This window comes from Ursus americanus, chromosome 5, assembly GCF_024610735.1.
Source record: "Ursus americanus isolate L20-20 chromosome 5, mUrsAme1.1.p, whole genome shotgun sequence".
In the NCBI taxonomy this organism is placed as follows: domain Eukaryota; kingdom Metazoa; phylum Chordata; class Mammalia; order Carnivora; family Ursidae; genus Ursus; species Ursus americanus.
The window spans coordinates 20674927-20692386 of NC_142131.1; the positions used below are offsets into that span (position 1 = coordinate 20674927).

At 36.6% G+C, this 17460-nt stretch overlaps 1 long non-coding RNA gene across 4 annotated transcripts in view; it reads left to right on the forward strand.

Annotated features, from left to right (window-relative positions):
- The window catches only part of LOC123791496 (uncharacterized), a 79403-nt gene that overhangs the window by 25054 nt on the left and 36889 nt on the right, over positions 1 to 17460 (forward strand). For all 4 annotated transcript variants that reach the window (XR_015724436.1, XR_015724435.1, XR_006779412.2 and 1 more), the window contains exons 7-9: positions 6916 to 7103; positions 11613 to 11808; positions 12483 to 12612. This is a non-coding gene — a long non-coding RNA (uncharacterized LOC123791496). The remainder of the gene's footprint in view (positions 1 to 6915; positions 7104 to 11612; positions 11809 to 12482; positions 12613 to 17460) is intronic.

A 17460-nucleotide genomic window follows, 5' to 3' on the forward strand; every position in this document is an offset into this window, starting at 1 on the left:
TTTAATTATTTATAATTCTATACAAATAATAATAAAACACTATGGGATATTGGGGTAGAATATCTTTTTAAGCCAGTAGTTCATGAGGAGTCTCAATCAATCAATCTTTTTAAATACTATTGAAATATGTTTATTAATCATATGCCATTGAGTAGATGCAGATGGCATGGGATAGAGTGTGTTTCTGGAACAGGAACACTGAATCAACAAACAGCAAGGCAATCATAGCAGAATCCCGTTGCAATCTAAAATACAATCCCTGTGTTACTCTAACAAGGGTTCTTCCACTGTAGTAGCCAGCCCCCAAGATGGCCTTCAGTGATCCTCGTCTTCTGGTATCTTCACCCTTCTTTTGATCCCTCCCATACTGAATGGGGTTGACTTGTGTAGCAAACTGGATATTGTGGAAATGACAGAGTATATCTTCTAAGTGTAGGTCATAAATAACATTCAAGCTTCTATCCTCTTTTCCTGTGTCACTTGCTCTGGGAGAAGTTAGCTGTTACGTTGTGAGGTCACTCAAGCCCAATGATGAGACCCTCATGCCAAGGAACTCTTCAGACTTGAAAAACCCTGAGCCATAACCACCATTTAAACCACTTCGAAAATCCTGCTAAGTGTGGGGAGATTTGTTACACAGCAAGAGATAACTAACATACTCTATCTTCAAAACACCTGAATTATGTCATATGTTTGGCCATGGTTTCTTCCAGCTACTTCTCATACTATTAGCAACATCTGCCAGCTTGCAATGATGCTTGCACTTCATAATGTCAGATGTCTTCTACCAATTTCTAATTACCTGTTGGCTTTCAGCCTCTATTTCCTCTATGTCTTTGAAGCTTTACAGTTTAACATCTAGCCTGACAAAGTTTAGGTGAAACCTCCAGAACAACCATTTGCAACATTTGGTCATCAGTATTGGTCAAAGTTAGTTTCCCGAACTAAATTAATGGCAGAACTAAACAAACAGAATACCATTAAGGAAAAACACAGAATGGCACATGAATACTCACTGGCTGAAAGCTTAGGATGATACCCATCATATATATTGGCTTATTTGCTGTGAGGAAAAAACCGTGTATGTTTATATTTACATTATATTTGTATCAATCACAATAGGTTGGATTTTGCTGTAATATAAATAAGCCCCCAGTCTCAGAGATTTTATAAAATAAAGATTTTTTTCTTGCTCATTCTACTTTTCCATGGGTTTAATTGGAATTTTGCTCTGTATCATCCTCACTTCAGTCTAAGATAAAAGCTGTTGGAACATTTCCAGTCACCATGGCAGAGGGAAAAAGCTATAACAATTTGTACTCACTTTTGCTCAAATTCATTGGGCATGGCTAATTTCAAAGAGGAAAAGGAAATATAATTCTCTTGCGTGCACAAGAAGACTATTTGGCCAACAGCACATATGCCACCATGTATATTCAAATTAATATCAAATATTTCTGAGATGAATATACTATAATCAACCAACACTATATAGGCAGTGCTGTATGAGACAGACTTATAATGTGACCTTTTTCTCACAGAGGTGGGAGGGTGTGAGCTGGCAGTAAAACACGTGGTGAGAGTATAGATGGACCAAAAACAGTTACAAAAACAATTAACTACATTTGTTATTTTGTGTATTAAAGACTGTGTAAGAGAGCAGGGAAGAGGAAGGGATGATAGTAACTAAATGTTTGAAGAATCAAAGAGTGAATGGATAAATCAATGAAGCCCTAGGATTTCGAGTATCTCATTAAGAATCCTGGGTGACTCCAAGACCTCAAAGTTGACCTAGTCCCTGTAATAGTCTCTTTGATTAATTGGCTACCATCTCTAGAATGCTTAGTACTAGGAGTGACCTGGGTCAATCTGGAGTCCTTGAAGTCATGGGAAATTGTATTTATTCAAGTCTGGACCACATTGAGTTTGGCATATAGAGAGCTTGGCCGTTTCTCAACTCTTTGAAGGCCCTTCACTAAGTTGTGGCATTTTCTTCCACTGAAGAATTCACAAGACAAACATAACCCCAGCCACATGGGATATTTACCATTAAGTCATGAACACGATTACACGAGCAATGTATTTTCTTTGTATATTCATTATATTGAGATGGATGCTAATTCTTAGTTCATCTTTCCAATTCTTTATACTTTCTAGATTATTTTCTTAACTTTATCTTTTCACCTTTCTGTTGAATTTTTAATTGACTATAAATACATTTTTCATATTCAAAGGTTTTTTATTCCTTTTTAAACAACATTCTGGTCTTGTTTTTTGGATACAGTATTTTCTCATATATCTGAAGGTAGATAACTATAGATAATTTTGAATTTTTTCTCTGTTCTTTGGGTAACTATCTTTCCTTCTGAGTTCAGATTTTTTTGTCTTTATCTTTCATGTTAAAGTCTTTCTTCTGTGTCTTGTAATCCTTAGTTACCAATCACATTTTAAGAATGGGACTGTAGGGGGCACCTGAGTGGCTCAGGTGGTTAACTGTCTGCCTTCAGCTCAGCTCATAATCCCACGGTCCTGGGATCGAGGCCCACATCGGGCTCCCTGCTCAGCGGGGAGCCTGCTTCTCCGTCTCCCTCTATTGCACCCCCTGCTTGTGTTCTCTCACTGTCTCTTTCAAATAAATTTAAAAAATCTTAAAAAAAAAAAAAGAATGGAACTTTAGAAAGCTGAGTGAAAGATCTGCATGTATCATCAGAGCTTACTGATGTAAAGTTCCCTGTAGGGGGATTGACTAGTAAGCCAGCATTTTCCTAGGAGAACTCCAAATTTCAGCTTTTATGGGTCTTTTCTTGGGGACCATTCAGTTTTTTTCAGAGAGGTATCTTGAAGTCTCCTACCTAGAAAGGTATGTTCCTGGCCGTCAGCATTTTGAGAGCAGAGCCAGAAAAGGGGATGGAGGTTTTACAATTTAGTATTAAACTTGCATTTATTTTAGTCCTGTGTCTTAGTCTCAGCCACTGCTCTGCCTGCAATCTTAAAACTAGGGCCAGTATAGTTCATTTTTTTTGGAGAATGACCTCCTTCCTGCTGGGGAGAGGGTGAAGGGTAATGCATGTTGCATGTGTGCATTGGATATATATATTCGTGTGTGTGTGTGTAGATGGGGGTGGGAAAGTTTCATCTTGTCTATAGTCACACTTTCTACCACTCCTCTGATTTTCATCCCTGCACTTCATCCTTGCTTTTATATTCAGCCTCTCAGGACTTTTTTGGCATACCTCCTAGCTGTGTTCCTCTGATCTGCCTATACTTCTCTATCTGCTTGTTTTCTACATAGTTGCTGAAATCCCACATCCACTGTTTTTTTCTTTCTCATTCTCTTTTCTTTTAGGCAAATACCTTTGTTTTTCTTTTGCTATCATTTTGGCAGAGGTTGTTGAAGGAGAAGAGATAAGTGCGTGTAATTAATTCACCATTTTTAACCAAGAGCTCCTTAGGATTTTTCTCTAAAGCATCAAGGCAATCAGAACTTTGCACAAGAGCCCTTGATCCTTACATTCTTTTTCTCCCATCATTTTGCAAAGTAGAAAAACAAACTGACTTCAGTTCAGTTGCTTAATAGTACACCCTATGTTACACCCTCCACAATATTATTCTGTGATTGCATATTTTGAGATTTTTGAAAGAAGTGTAAAATATTATCAAATAGGTTTAAAATGCTATTGGCCACTGAATAAAATGCTATATGGTGTTTAAACTATTTTTTTTTAAACGGGCCACCAAAAGGTAAAAATAGAAAAAAATTTTGTAAGTAACTTGTTTTTTTTTTTCCTCCCAATATTTTCCAATTTTTCTGGGACCATTTAAAACAATTAGCATTTCAAGACCTCAAATTTTAGCATTTCTTCATGTATATGTTTATAAATTTTCATTTAATAATTGTTCTAAGTTATTCTTTTGCCTGTCATCTTGCTTTGTACCGAAGGTCAAAGCATTGCATGTATCTAAATACTGATTGCTCTTTTATTTATTTTATTATAAAAAGGTATTTCCATAAAATATTTAGAAATATTCTTCATGTGTATGTAAATTAGACTATTAACTGATCACAACTGCCAGACTGACACCCTTTCAAAGTAAGTTATTTATCTAAAATTTCAAATTTCCTAAAAGAAGTAGTCTGAGTTTTCAGCAATTTATAGTTATTAATATCATTGGAAAATATTTTTAGAATACATTCTAGAACACAAGTAAGGTTTCATCTTAGGGAAGTTATAATTTAAAATGTGACTAGACAAGTAAACATACAACATTATAAGGAATTGCTGAGATGGGGAAGGAATGTTCTCAGAAGTAGAAAACAGTCAAAAGGCAAAAAATGAGAATGTGAAAAGGGGTTCCCCGAGCTAGTCGCCACTTCCTTTACCAGTGGGACTGCCAACTGAGAAAATGCCAAGGACGGAAAGCTGACTGTCTCCCATTGCAATAGTTGATCATTTCCTCCCACTCTTTGGCCCAAAAAAGCAAATTAAAGGAGAAAGGAAATGAAAAGGTGATGGTTCTAAGCTTTCCTTGGACGGCGAAACTAGGTAAACTGTCACTCATTTTTTTTTTCCATCTCTGAAGTAAGGCTGGTGAATTATATAGGTTAACACTTTGAGCACATCACTACCATATGAATGCTTAGTGTTAAATGAGTCAAGTAAAAGAGAAACTTAGCCAAAACAAAGTGAATCCATTTTGCAATAAAACATGGATTCCCATTTCCAATAAAACTAAGGCACTACAGTAGGACCAGATAACATTATCAGCATACAGCTATATCAAATATTACTCTAGAGTCTAGATTGAGGAAATCCAGACAATCCCCAGGCTCTTAGTTCAGGGTGCTTTTGATTTAATAACAAATAAGAGTTTCAAATTTCAAGATAAAGTGTGTATGATATAATAAATAGCTGGTTATAATATTGGGAAAAGAAAAGATTTGTTTTGATAACTCTTTTTATGCTTTGGATCTAATATTAACAAAAAATGCTTGTATTTTATAATATTGTACCTAAAAGTTTTGTTTCCAAAGTTGTGTTAAAACCTGAAAAGATAGAATCAAATGAGTATGTAAAAGCACACTAAGGAGTGATAAAAAATTAAAATAGTGTGAAAGGCGGTGTCTCATCTATATATTAATAATGCTATGAGTTTAGGACTTCACAAGTAAGTTAACTAGAATTTGATATTCTGCTTCAGAATATATAAACATCGTCACAATGAAGGACAGAACTGGGAATCAGATGCAGAGTTCCCAGTGTTTTCCACTCTGCAGTATTAGGCCACTACCTGATCGGGGATCCCCTCCCCTTCCCCACTCACATGGACACACACAAAGGAACAGTTGGAAACAGAGCAGGGCTGCCAGCATCCCACAAATAGGATGGCAGATTTCCCAAGAATTGCACTTAGGGTTAGAAGAAACCAAGGATGGAGAATGCCTTAAAAAAGAAAATCCACAAAGAGATATCTGACCCTAACCTCAGCTACAGGAGCCGGAGAGAAGAGAAACAAAGACCTAGTTATACAGACGACATTAAAACAAACACGTGTACAACATTGATAAGCATTTTGCTTAAAGGGAGAAAAGAACAGGAAGGGCTGAAAGTCTCCACACAAACCAATCTGTTTGATGAAAACATATTTCCTTTTTTTCTTCTGCTCTCCTCTATAAGACAGTGTACAAAGTGCTCATTTATATTTTCTTTGTTTTCATCCCAAAGCTAGAAGATCAAAGAGTTAATAAAACCTCCTTGCTATAGAAGGTCATTACAAAACTAAATGCAGCAATTCAAAGTGGAAAATAGAATGAATGCCAAGGAGATGTTTAACGAAGTAACATTCTACATGTATTCTTTGAAGAACATTTGCAGACTCGTTTGATTGCTTTAGAGCGCACAGGGCACAATGCGTCCTGCGCAGAGCTAACAGTGACTGATGGTTGCGTTCTGCGGTCCTGCGGCCAAGCCACTTGGAATCACAAGTATATTTGATAGTGAATTACCTAATATGGTGGAAATATTCATGAGTATTTTACATAGCAAAATGGTATTAAAACCTCCACCTTTTTTCCCCCTTTAGGCCTAATTAAATGTCCAAACATAAGACATGAGTCTGTTCATTTGAAAAATAATTTGAAGCACTATTTTCCCAAGAACTGACAAAGTTGGATGGCAAGATAAGGGGTCAGCTTGATGTTTCCCATTAGCCATTGAGATCCTTTTTTTTTCCCTCTTTTTCTTCTTTTTATCATTTTTTAGTGCTGACATCCTTAGAATGGGAGCAAATACAGTATATAGAGAGATGGCCTGGAAAATTGTCAATATTATCGTATTGATTTATTTGAAAGAGACAGGCTGGTACGTCACACTTGCCTTTCAATGTGACATTGGGATTTGCTATTCATTGTAGTCTTTGAGTCCTGGCATTGGGACCCATTAGATTTTTTTTCTAGAAAAGACACAGAACAGTCTAGAAATCAGAAATTACCATTCTGTTGGTGGAGCCATGGTTATGTGGCAACATGGAGGCCAATGACAGCGGTCATGTAGAGTCTCTGAGGTATAATCAAAGTTTTTTTTTGTGTGTGTGTGTTTAAAAACTTGGGAAAAGCAGGTTGTTTTTATTTTCAGGAAGGGGAAGTTGTTATCTAGGATCATTTGGGGGATGGATTGGAAAACTGGCAAACAGGTGTTCAGATAATGATTCCACTCAGAAGAGGAGTATAATTAAAAAACAACACAAGAATATAAAGATATCTGAGATTAAGTTTAAGCAATTAAACTTTTTAATTATTTGGAGCAAATAATTGACCTATTTCACCATGAAATGAAACTTTTGAAGTACCATTGAATGTTATGCTGATGCCAGTAGTCTCTCTCTCTCTTTTTTTTTTTTTTTTCCTTTTTGCATCAGTGGTGCATGTCACCTTCCTGCAAGGCAACCAGTTTGCAGATCTGGCCAGAGGGAAAATTACTGGGCAACAGAATGAAAAGGAGACATAAGTCAGCCCAGCTCTCTGAACCCTAGAAAAGGCAACTTCCCTCCAGCTCATGAAAGAGGACGATTGTGCTCAGTACCACTTATCCCGTGCCAACAATCTGGTAAGCCCTCTATTCAGTGCTCCACCAAGGCTATAGCAAGGTGACCCAGAATTTCGGGCTGAGGTCAGGGAAAGGTCGCTGCCTGAAAAATGGAACTAGTCAAAAGGAAAGAATCCTAGGAATGGGTGAGGTTAGTCACCCACAAAAGTAGCCCAATCCACAAAATGGTATAGAAAAGCATTTTTTATGGACTGTAAAGTTCTAACTCTTTTAAATAATTCTTCTGACCCTTGCAAGCTGGTGCTAGAATTCTCAGAAGTATGCTCACAGGAATCAGCATTCTGTCCCTAAAATTCCTATAGACTTCCTCCATTCCTTCATTTATGCTTTTCCATTTCTTCACTTCCCTCCTCCCTTCTTTTTCCCTTTCTAGCCCCACCACCCCAAGCTTTGAAACTGAAGGCTAGACACTGGTTGTGAAGCCACCATCACCCTGTTATTTGAAACCCTCTCTGAAGCTAGTCAGCTTTCCCTTCCCCAACATTTTCCTGGTGGCTCCCTGTGAAGGCAATGTCAAATACATGCCTACATGATGACATTAGTTGCTCATGGTGTGCCGTGAGCACCCATTTTAAACAAGCCCTTTCAAGGTAAAAGGAACTTTAATGTTTGGAATATTTATTTGTCCTTTCAGATTTTCCTTACCTCATGTGACACCTATGAGTGCTTACAGAGTGCCTGTTGTGAGCCAAGGCTATCAGGATGAAGGAACATGGGTTTAGGATTACTTATTCTCAGGCTAAAAAAAAAAAAAAAAAAGCGCATTTCTTCTCCTGGATGGCAAAATGAGAACATTTTACAAATAAACCCATAAATAAAACTGTATCACTTTAAAGATGTGAAAAGACTAGGTGTACTTTGAAAAGGAGTTTTATGTTAGAGAGGTAGCCAGAAGCTGATATGCGTAACTAAAATGTTTACTATTCATCTGTTTTCTTTTTCTAAGAAATCCCGAAATCATAAAGTTAGGAAGTATTTGATTACTTCTCTTCAGTGTGTAGAAGAATGGAGAGAGAAATTTCAAGTTCCTTTTGTTTTATATTTGTTGTCAAGAATTCATATAAGAAAGTCAATTTTATACAAAATAATTTCACAAAATTACTTTTAAGAGAGTCAATTTCCATAGATCAGTTTCAGTTGGTCATATAATATAAGTCTTTTAATATGAGCTCCTTAGTTTTATTAGTACATTATAAATTATTTATCTTGGAAAAAATACATTAAAAACAGAATTAGAATGTCTTTGGTTTATATAGCTCACAGCATTAAGTTAAAATAGTATAATACATGTTATACAGAGAGAAATGTAATTGTGGCCTAAAAGAACATTTTTGAGTTAGTTTCACATTAAACATTGAATAGAAAAGTTGACTTATCTTAAAATAAAGCAAGACACTATATCACTCCGCTACAAGCAAATGTTTCGTTTGTAAATAAGGATGAACTGACAGTGCTTGAAAGTGTAGTTCATCAAAATCACAACAAGAAACCAAATATTATGAATGTGTAAAATTCCATGTTTATTTAATATCCATTACATAGCCGGTTCATTGAAACCAGACTTTGTAAAGACAAATAACATTTCTGATGAACATAAACAATATCATATAGTTGAAATTCATCCTGTATTTTCACATGAATAAAGATGTCATTATGCAAGAGTTTCAACAGTAAAGACCTTGCTGTGAATTGGCATGGCATCTCTCAATGCTTCAAAGCGGCACAAGCCTCCATCAGCTCAAGAGGAGACGTCTCGTTAGCGGCTCTGCATCAGGGAGCTCAGTGATGGGCAGGTCCACACTCAAGTGTCATGGAACCTTTCCCCAATGTCTGAGCTAGTGTCCAGTGTGGTCAGTGTCATGAGTACCTTCTCAGAGGACACATCCAAACCTCAGGATGGGTATTCCTAAGACAAAAAAAAAAAAAAAAGGCAGAAAACCAGTGGCAATATGCAGATAATGTAAAAAGGCTCACTCTGGTCAAGGAGAAGTATCAGTATTATACTTAATAATATCCATGATTTTATTTATAGTTGCTCATATTTATTGAAGTTCACTATGTGCCAGATGCTATGTTAAGCACTTAACATTCACTATTGTAGAAAATGGTCACAAGAATACTTTAAACACTTTGGTTATCTATGTTTTATAAATGGGGAAGCTAAGCTAGACAGAAGTCAAGAAACTTGGGGCACCTGGGTGGCTCAGTCGGTTAAGTGTATGCCTTCGGCTCAGGTCATGATCCCAGAGACCTAGAATCAAGCTCCATGTCAGGCTCCTTGCTCAGTGGGGGAGTCTGTTTCTCCCTCTCCCTCTGCCCTTCTCTCCACTCATGCTCTCCCTCTCCCTCCTTCTCTCTCTGTCTCTCTCAAATAAATAAATAAAATCTTAAAAAAAATAAAAAAGAGAAACTTGAATGCAGTTTCACAGTAAATAGTAGAACCAGAATGCCCTTTGTGGCACCAAACATGGGTCAGGGAAGAGCAGTAGCTTCCAGTGTTCAACATTTTAGATGAGCTGATAACTTCCTCAAAGCCATTTATAGCCCTTTTCTGCCTTGTTTTTCTCTCTTATGGAGGCTGGAGAACTAAAAATCCTAACATTATAAAAAGACCTCTTTTTGTCTCTCTGATAATATTTTTTCTTCTAATTTTTACATTCCAAACCACAACAGAGTTCTTCTTTCTCCTAGGAGTGACCATGTGATAGATTCTGACTGAGATGTAAGGTGAAGTTGCTAACTGGGTTTCTTAAGAGACAGATTCAGTTGTACAGCAGATCTCTAGCTAAGGGGATAGACTTCGTGGCAAGTGTTCTGGTACTCACACACAAGCACACACACACACACTGAGAAAAACAGACTTCTGATTCCTTCACCCCACTACCCTTCTTCTTTCCTTATCCTAGATTATCCATTCTCAGATTGGTTGATACATAAAAGAAAAAAAATCCTACTGGAGAGCCATGTTAATTTGATACTTGTCGCTGATTATACTGATTACCTAAAACTGCTTTATAAAGTTTTGTGACTTATTGGGGGCTGGGAGCCATAATCACTAATATTTGTTAAATAAAAAGATAAATGATTGAACTATATATCTTAATTGAGGTATGTTCTCTACCGTATTTCTACAATTAAATTAATGCTGGGTGAATTGCCTTTTATTTAACTATGAAACACTAGCACATCTGAAATGGCTATCGGTTCTTTTGTAGATTAAAAAATAAGATAAGCCCTCTGGGCAATATGCACAGAAAAAAATAGCTGATCAGAGGGTTCCAAAGTCTAGAACTCATTGTTGGTCCCAACAGAAAAGGAAAGAAGAAAATCAAGGAGAGAAAAGAAGACATTTTTGGAGAAGGTGAAATACTCAGATTTTTTTAAAAAAAATATCTGTTAAATTGAACAAAACCCACTTTCTAACCCTAGTTCCCCTGTTAATGATTGGAAATCCCATTTCCAACACTTACTGGGTGTGTGATCTTAGATAAGTTTGTTTTCAAATATAAGTCTACATTTTGCAGCCCTTTTCATAGGATTGTTTTTAGGATTAACTAAAACAGTGAACATAAATTGCCTGGTACTGTGCGTGACAGATTTTAATTCTTCTTGCTACCCAGTTCCCCATCACCCATCCCCTTTGACAGAAAGATGACTTCACAGACTTTTGTCTAATTTCTGAAAGCATTTTATCTTACCTCACAGCTCAGTCACCATACAAAGACAACATTTGGTTGAACATAGATACTAGTGAAAGAAATGCCTCCAACTAGATGTAAGCTTCCTGAAGACAGTAACCATGTCTTATCAATGTTTACATTCTTCAAGAGTTTGAATTTCTAAAGAATTTCCAGTTAGGATATCTAAAGAGAAAATAATTTTTGAGCCCCCCATATTACCTTTTAATGATTTATTAATCCAAATGACTCATTTTTTTCAAGGTATAATCTTGTCAGCATTTACTACCCATTAAGCAATTGCATGAGGACCTATAAAGTAATTGTGAACAAAGGTAAACCCATTTTGTCAATAATAATAGGAAGGAATGAAAAACCAAAGAAGTAGCCTATAGTATAATGGTTGTTCACTGCAAACTATTCCCTGTGCTAGGCTCCTTGATACATTATAACTAATTCTCTCCACAACTATGCAAAATGAGTATCATTAGCCCCATATTATGAAAGGAAAACCAAGGGTCAAAGACTTGACTGGCACTAACTAGTAAGTGAATTCAGAGTGACTTAACCACAGTTTGACTTCAGATGTTTCATATTCCAATGTTTGAGCTCTTTGCACTCTATCTACCGCATCCCAGAAAACACGCAGATTATGAATTTCTGGAAAAAGGAAGAAAAGTCAAGGAAATCACATCTATCTTGGTAGAAAACAAGGTTTGGGACCTTAATTATTTAGATCTATAACATCAAAATTACTTATTGCTAATAAAAACTAACAATGTCCCGTATTACTATTGTAACATACAAAGGTCTTATTTAATCTTTACAACAGTTCTGTGAGGTCGATGTTATTACCTCCTCATCTGAATAGATGTTGAAATTCAGAAAAAGCAATGGCTTTTCCAGGAAGCAGATCTTGGACTCACAACTTGATCCCATCACCTAGTCAGAGTTCTTTCCACTACACCACAACATTCTGCCTGACATGCTACTTTGCCTGAATTTCAATGAAAAAAGGACCAAACAAGGTATGGTGACATGGAATAAACACCATCTTTTGCCCTTCTTCCTTCTATCTAAAATGCCTTCTACGGAACAAGGCTTTTTTTTTTTTTTTAAAGATTCTTTTTTTTTTTTTTAAAGATTTTTATTTATTTATTCGACAGAGATAGAGACAGCCAGCGAGAGAGGGAACACAAGCAGGGGGAGTGGGAGAGGAAGAAGCAGGCTCATAGCGGAGGAGCCTGATGTGGGGCTCGATCCCGGAATGCCAGGATCACGCCCTGAGCTGAAGGCAGACGCTTAACCGCTGTGCCACCCAGGCGCCCCCCCTTTTTTTTTAAACAGGGTGTGTTCAGAGAAGGCATTCTGATACAGTATGGATTCAGTAGAGCAAATCTTCCCACTGAGCATGGTTGGGCAAGTATAACAGTGATTTTCTGAAGGTCTTTAGTTCATGCTTGGTTTTCAGTATGTCCTTAACATCTGTTTTCAAATGAGCAGTGAGGAATCACTTAAAGGGTTAGAATAGCTCTGCTATGTTTAACAGATGCTGGAACTCATGTCTAAGACACCAGTTCAGATCCAAAGATATATGGTTCTCTCCTCTTCTAACCTATGACTTTAAGCAGTAAGAACAGACCAATATCTTTAAACTAGTAAATTGTACCATAAAACCATTCTTTCCTATTTTGATTTAAAGGTGCTGGTGAGGAATCCACTAGGATTGTTACCACTGAGAACTAGCAGAGCAGTAACCATCATTCACTCCAGTGATACGTGGTGTGTCTCTTGCGCTCATAGAAGCAGGACAGCTGGATATAAGCAACCAGGTGAGGTGGGAGAGCTGACATTCCTTTAAAAAATCTTTTTGAATCTGGGAAAGGTGGATTTAGGGTGAGCAGCAAAAAGTAGCTGACAGCTAGGAATAGCTGACAAAGAAGAAAGATTATGATCCAAGTTTGGACTAAATCAGAATGGGATCAGAAAGAAATCCCGAATGAGTCAATAGCTAAACACTGGAAGGAAAAAGACTCAAATGCCAAACATATCAACCTTGAAGACCAAAGGACCCTGGATAGTAGTGACCCTTGGAGAGTTCTGTGTGCTCAGGTAGTCTTCATTAACATTATGATGGTCTTTAAGTGTTAAAAACATGTCTTCAGGTATTATTAAGGAAAGATGCCTGGATCAGGAAGATTCAGTTATATTTATAGGTAATATTCTGGTTCCTGGAGTAGACCAAAGATGTAAAGGCGTCCTTCACAAACTAGCACTTCCAAAGTCTTCTTTCTGTTTGTGCCATACATTATGTAGTTCTCATTTTATTCCTTCTTGAACCCCTATTTCCTTTTGTGATATGCCATATTAGCAGAAGTAAACACTTCCATTTCACTCTTCTGTCTAACAAATATTTATTAATTTAATCTTCACAACAAACCTCAGAGATGGGATCTATTATTATCCCCATTTTACCAATGAGGAAACTGCACGGAGAGGTCTGGCAAGTTCCCAAAGTCGTGCAGGTAGTTAGTGAAACCAGGCCATCTTCTTCAAGTTCTTGCTCTTAACTGCTACACAGTAATGCCTTGCTTAAATATTTAATGCAGTTAAAATATTTTACATTCTTCTAAGAATAAAATTTCAGTACAGAGCTATAGGTAGTTTCCAAGTATTTAGTGGGTCCATAACTGACCTGAAAAATAAAATTGTTTTTATTAAGAAACTGATTTAATTCCTAATCTCTTTAGGTGTGCAATTATACTTTTAGAAATAAAATATATTGTTTTACTTATATGATGATAATAATTATTATAGAAATATGAAAATTTCATGAAGAACCTAAAAATTGTAACGTTTTAAATGATCCTGTTTAAAAAGCAAAGCTAAAACTAATGGGGCACCTCTTTGAGGTATTATAGTTTACAAATAACAAAAGACTCCTATATTCCCACCATCATTTCTGGGCACTGTAAACATTGCTTGTATTAATGAAAATGCTAGTTCAGTTGGTGGCATTTCAAACAAGGAAGCAGAGGCTGTACTTTGGAGCCGAACATATACATAATTGGAAAAGGTGATGATGAACCAAACCATATTTACACAAGCATTTGAAGTAATGGCTCAGGAGTCTTGTAGAATATTTTCCCCCTTTTAAAATAATCATACACTGTACCCTTTTGGTTCATTTCTTGGCATCTTATTCATGCTGTAAATCTCCCTGCTGGATAGGAAATCTAGTCCCTATCACCACCATTTTTCAAATTAAGTTTATCTCTCTTGCTGGGTGCACGGATGATGTAAAATCTAAGGATTTTTCAATTTGTTTCATAATTTTTTGAAATCAGAATTTCAACCAGTGGCACTCAGAATGACAAACTCCTAAACGTTGTGTCGTGGTAGGAGAGGATGTACGTGGGAGTGTGTATGCATGTGTGTGTGCACGCACATGCACACACGTGTGTGTGTCTGGTTTATTATTGCAGTGATGACAAAAATTGGGGACTAGAGACTGGTAAATATGCTCTCTCTGGAGAAGAAATGCAAATTTAAAATGAGGTGGACTTTTCCCTCTACTACATATTTATTTACCAAAGTCATAGAAAACCCAACTCATTTCAGGCTTCTTGAAAAGTAAACCAAAAAATGATTAAGCATCTCTGATAAAAGTGTGCATATATGGCTGGAATGCTGAATATCGCAGATGAAAAAAAGGCAACTTCCTTTCAAAAAAAACAAAAAACCAAAAACACCACCACCAGAAAAGCTATTCTGACCAAAAATCATTTCCAGGCAATCTAGTGAGTAAAGTGTGAATATATTAACCTGAAGTTTTTGAAGTTTTCCTGAAAGTTGCACACCAAAAGTTTCCAGCTTTTGACTTACTAGAGGCATGAATTCTCCATCTATATATCCTAGACATACACTTTCCAAGAAGACACCAGCATAAAGCACAATGGAGTAGTGGTTCTCAAAATGTGATACAAAAACCCTTTGAGTCCCATGAAAATCCTACATGTAGCCTTTGGATGGTCTTTGTATTATGTAAGGTTAATTGAATGAATATCAGTGACAACGGCCACCCCCTCTCTGTGCTGGCATGAACTGATAATTTACTTATGATATATAGTAAAATTAAATGTCAGCTCATTTTTGACTCATCAAAAAGAGCACTAGTTCAGAGCACCTGAGCAGCTCAGTCTCATTTCAGCTCAGGTCATGATCTCAGAGTCCTGGGATGGAGGCCTAGGTAGGGCTCCCCGCTCAGCGGGGAATCTGCTTCTCCCTTTGCCTCTGCCCCTCTCCCCACTTGTGCTTGTGCTCTCTCTCTCTCTCTCAAATAAATAAATAAATAAAATCTTTTTAAAGAAAAGTACTAATTCTGATGAATTACTTTGATGGGTATAGCTATAGTAGGAGCAGTAGAGTGTGGATTCTTTTGCTTTATCCAAGTGGTGTAAGGATTAAAGTATTTTTCTAGTACTGTTTTTAGACACCCATTTTTATTGCATCCTGAGATTTCCAGATTACTCAAAACGTGGTGGTTTACTGATCCTGAATCCAATGAGAAAAAAAGTTTACACATTCTAAAGGAGATAGGTTTCAAATGACTATGTGGGGTGCAATTTCCATTGGAATGATTTAATTTTGAGCTTTAACAATTCCCATTGCTGTAGTACCTCCCAAAAGTAAGCATGGTTCATAGTCTACACGCTGCCTTTTAGCACATTAACATATTCTTCTGAATCTCACAGTGGTAGCACTGAAGGGCAGGAATTCTGGCTTTTTTTCCTTTCTTTCCTTTTTGTATCCCCAGCACCCAAGAATGTGCTCCATAGAATCAGTTTGAATGAATGCATGGAGATACCTAAAGTAGATGATTTGCTGTGCAGTTATTTTTGATTACCTAACCGTAAAATTACTATCATAAGGAGAGTAAAAAAAATAATCCTCATGCTTTTAAAAAAATGTACAACCACTTCATGCCATGCCAAAATGTCTCCTGATATAAAGAGTTCTTCTGTGACAACCTTACTACATGTCATAATCTGTGAAAAAACACTGGCCTCCACTTTCATATCATCTCTCCACTTCACATATGTGATTCTATATGAATTTAAAAACTTCTCAATCCCAAGATTTAGACCCACTAGCCTTAGATTTCACAAACTGATTCCATGTGGTTTTGTAACAGCATCGATTCTATAGTGCTCAACATCTTACAACATGCTCTTTCATGAACACCTGTGTTTTGGAGAAAGTGACCAGTCTGTCGACATGCAGGCCTTCTAATGTTGGCTCATGTCTCTGTTGGCACCTTTCTGGGCCACCAGAGATTGTGGAGGAGGGATACTGTGAAAAGACTATTTAAGTCTGCTCATTGAAGCAATTTAAATGATGCATTGGATTAAAGTGATATACTATCTTAACAAATTAGACTTCTTAAAGGACTAGAGGAGAGAAAACCTTTTGGATGAACCTTGACTTCAAATTTTGAGTTTTTGGGTTATTTACCTCCTGAACTTAAAATCTCCAATTTTCATATTTTTGCACTTCTGAATAATTGTTCCCTCTTTGTGGAATGTTCTTCCTGCCCCCTCTAGGACAGCAACTCAGTCTTCTGGGACTATATCCAATGTGATCTCCTCTGTGAAATGTTTCCCAATTTTGTCATTAAAACATGTGCTTGTGATTAATTTTTGTTACATACCTTGTTGGTCAAACTTTAAGGCCTGTGTCTTACTCATCTCCATGTCTGTATAACACTGAAGAGAGTGTTTGAGTAGTACATAGTAAATATTCAGCAAACATTATGTTGAATGTAAATAATCAATGAGTGAAACCACCTCTCAGAGATTTCAACTCCTTCTCCCTAGGGATGGAATGGAGAATTAAGCCATGAAAAAGGAAGTCACCTGAAATTTTTTTCTTATTTTTATTATTGAAAAAATGACTCTTTAAGGAAGGATGAAAGGAAGAAAAATTACTTGTTGGGCCTTATGTGGAGAGGCCACATCTTTGTCCTTGCAAAGTGGGCGAAAATCAAACACATTATTATTCAGGCTACTTTAATTCTCATGGTCCTGGACTATTTTATTATAATTATCTGCTTGTACTACTAATAAAGAAGAGAAAAATATAAAGAAGGTGAAGGCATCTGTCTTGGCAAAACCAAATTCCAACAATTCCAAGGTCTTCACTCCTTCCTTGATGATTATATATCTGAGGTTGTCAACATTAGAACAGATTTTAAGCTCCTGGTCATTTCCTCAAGCAAATAGGATGAAACCAAAGGATCAAATAACGTTTTCAATTTATAATGTCTCACTACAAATTTTTGATTTTTTAGAAATGAATTATTAAAGCTGCAAATGATAGTGGTTTCCTTTGAAGAATTATTTAAAGCTCTCTTTAAGTACTTAAAAGATAATAAAGAATAAGAAAATTCTTCTGTGATTGGTTAAAGGGCAATTGGTATGTATGCTATTGATGAGGGTGGAAAAAAAAATCTGTCAGGTGACTTCAATTCAGCTGAATCATATGACTCATATTTGCTGAGCAGAAGAACCAAGAAGTAGGCCAGCTAAGGAGGATTGCCATGAAAGATTGGAGACCCCTGGGTCAGAAACCCTGCAAGCAAGGATAAGTGATTTTTTTTTTTTTTTTTTTTTTTTACTGAA